Below are 2,713 nucleotides of genomic sequence, written 5' to 3' on the forward strand. Positions count from 1 at the left end.
AACCGTAAGTAGAGAGACTGATGAAGGTGGAGACCTCTATGATGAGAAAGTTGTGCATGGCTTGGAGGCCACGGATGCAATGGGTCCACACACACTTCAACAGTTGAAAGAGGCCACTGCAGCAGACCGAGTGTTGCAAGATCTGTATGAAAAGGTAGAGACTGGCTGGCCACAGAAAAGACGCAGCGTAAACAGCAACCTACACAGCTACTGGCCTATGCGACACAAAATTAGTGTGCAGAACGGCATTGTAATGGTAGGAGACAAGATAATCATACCTCACAAAACGCCAGCAGGAAAGGCATTCAGGAGAAACAGACGGCACTTGAGAAAGATACATCAGAGTCTGTGCAAAGGTGTTGATCCTGATGAACTTTCGGATGAAATATGCACTCAAACACCCAGACCAGCTGACCAATCATCTAGGAATTCTCCGGCGAGAGTGGATGAGCATCCAACACGCCATACTAGAAGTGGTAGAGCAGTAATACAGCCAACTCGATATAATGATTATGTTCTGGACATGTAAAAAAAAAAAAAGGCGAGAGAAAATGTACATCTGTAACAAAAGGATCAAAGGATTCTCAAAGTAATTTGAATGGACTACTAATGTTCATAGTGGCCACTATTGAGTAAATATATGGTATGGTGTTTAGTGAGTTAAATGTTAAGTCAAAGTTACTGATTGATAGACTTGAATATGTATATGGGGAGATTTGAGTGCAGCAGTTTGAATGTAAGAGCCATGTCTGAGTTTGTTAAAAAAAAAAAGGGTGATGTGGTGGATTTGGTTTGACACTCTGTGTTTGATTAAGTTGACTTGTGTGTTGTGTTGTATTATTACATTTTCTGTCTTTGATATCAATACCGTTTAATAAGATCTCTTTTTTAAATGTTGATTGCTTAGATTCACTAAATCCCTTTAAAAGCCTCAGAAATCCTGCTGATATTGCATCAATTACAATACTATATTCACGCGGAGGTATTGGAATACCAAATTTCTCTAAAAATTCAGTATATGTAAGTAAATATCCTTCATTATTTATCAACTGTGAGACCATTAGAATACCATTTTTAACCCAATTAGTATAGAAAATTGATTTGTTCTTATATTTAACATATTTATTTTTTGTGTTTCGTCAATACCTTGTGCAACATGCAACATTTGAGAAAGAAAATTTGATCTATGGCTGCTTTGTTTTTTTATAGAATTCTTCCACAAAATCAAAAATCAGTTTAGGATCTTCGGATATCTGCTCATTCATTTTAAGTTTATATATATTATTAACACTAACATTTATTTTTTCTAAATTATGAAAATATTTGGTATTCCTTTCACCATGTTCTATCCATTTCCGTCTAGAACGAATGAAGGCTCCCCGTGCCAAATTTTGATAGATATTATCCAATTCAGATTGTAATTCAATTAACATATTAATATCAGATTGCGTTTGCTCGTCCTTTTCATAAATAAAAATTATTTCCTTAAGTATTCGGTCTTGTCTCATTCTTTTTTCCTTAGATAATTATTTTCCCCTTTTGATGGCCATATTACGGATCTGAAATTTTGTATAGTCCCAATGTTTGCCATATATTTGATCTTTTTTGGCTTTTGACAAATTTTCATTTATAATTTGTATGGCTTTTTCTTTGAATAATTCATCACTCAAAAGTGTATTATTTAATTTCCAATAATTTGGTTTAAATTTAATTGATCTATTCCTTATGCAGATTACTAAAGTGATCATATTATGATCAGAAAAAACCGAGGGTTCTACTTTTGTTTCTTCCACACTATCTAATAAATCATTTGAAATAAGCCAAAAATCAATCCTGGATCTCTTAGATAAATCTTTGTTGTTCCAAGTGAACTGGATTTGATGTGGATTTTTTAGTCTCCACACATCACAACAGTTTAAGTGCAAACAAGAGATTATTAAATTCTCCATAAATGCCTCTTTAGGATCTTTGAGGATGACAGTCTTTAATAGGGTAATTTATGCAGTTCCAATCACCCCCAAATATTAGTTTAGCATTAACAAAAGAATTTAATAAGGCATTTATTTTTTCTTCAAATTCAGCAAAAAGAAGTGTGTTTCTTTGGCTGTTATTATGACCATATATATTACCTAAAATAAAAATATCCTCCATAAATTCAACAACTAAAATTATCCATCTTCCTGAGTCATGAATTAAATTTTGTAGGATTTCCCCCTGAAAGGAGCCCTTTAATATAGCAACACCCGCTGATTTACTGTTTCCATAAGACATCCATATATTGTCTCCCCACTGATTTTTCCAGAAATTCAAATCTGAGGCTAAAGCATGTGTTTATTGTAAAAAATTAAAATCTGCCTTGAAAGATTTACAAAACAAAAATACAGCTTTCCTCTTAATCTGTTCTCGTATACCCCTCACATTAAGTGAATACAAGGAAAAAGACAAAGTGCAAAGTAGAACAAGAAGTTAACAAAAAATGTAGGTTTTAGGTAACAAAGAAACAAAATTATTTTCTACACCTTTTGAGTGCAAAGTATTTAACAAGCAAACATTGGATTATAACTCTCTGGTCTTTCGAAATTCAAAGTTTAGGTAAAGACCTACTGTATGACCTAGCACGTCACTAGACGCAATTTAGAATAAAATTAAATTTCTTAACGAAAGACATACAAAATTAACCATCATTCTTCTCCTTAACGACATATCAGGGCTT

The sequence above is a fragment of the Sinocyclocheilus anshuiensis genome, unplaced genomic scaffold (genome assembly GCF_001515605.1).
Source record: "Sinocyclocheilus anshuiensis isolate Anshui unplaced genomic scaffold, SAMN03320099.WGS_v1.1 scaffold483, whole genome shotgun sequence".
Taxonomy (NCBI): domain Eukaryota; kingdom Metazoa; phylum Chordata; class Actinopteri; order Cypriniformes; family Cyprinidae; genus Sinocyclocheilus; species Sinocyclocheilus anshuiensis.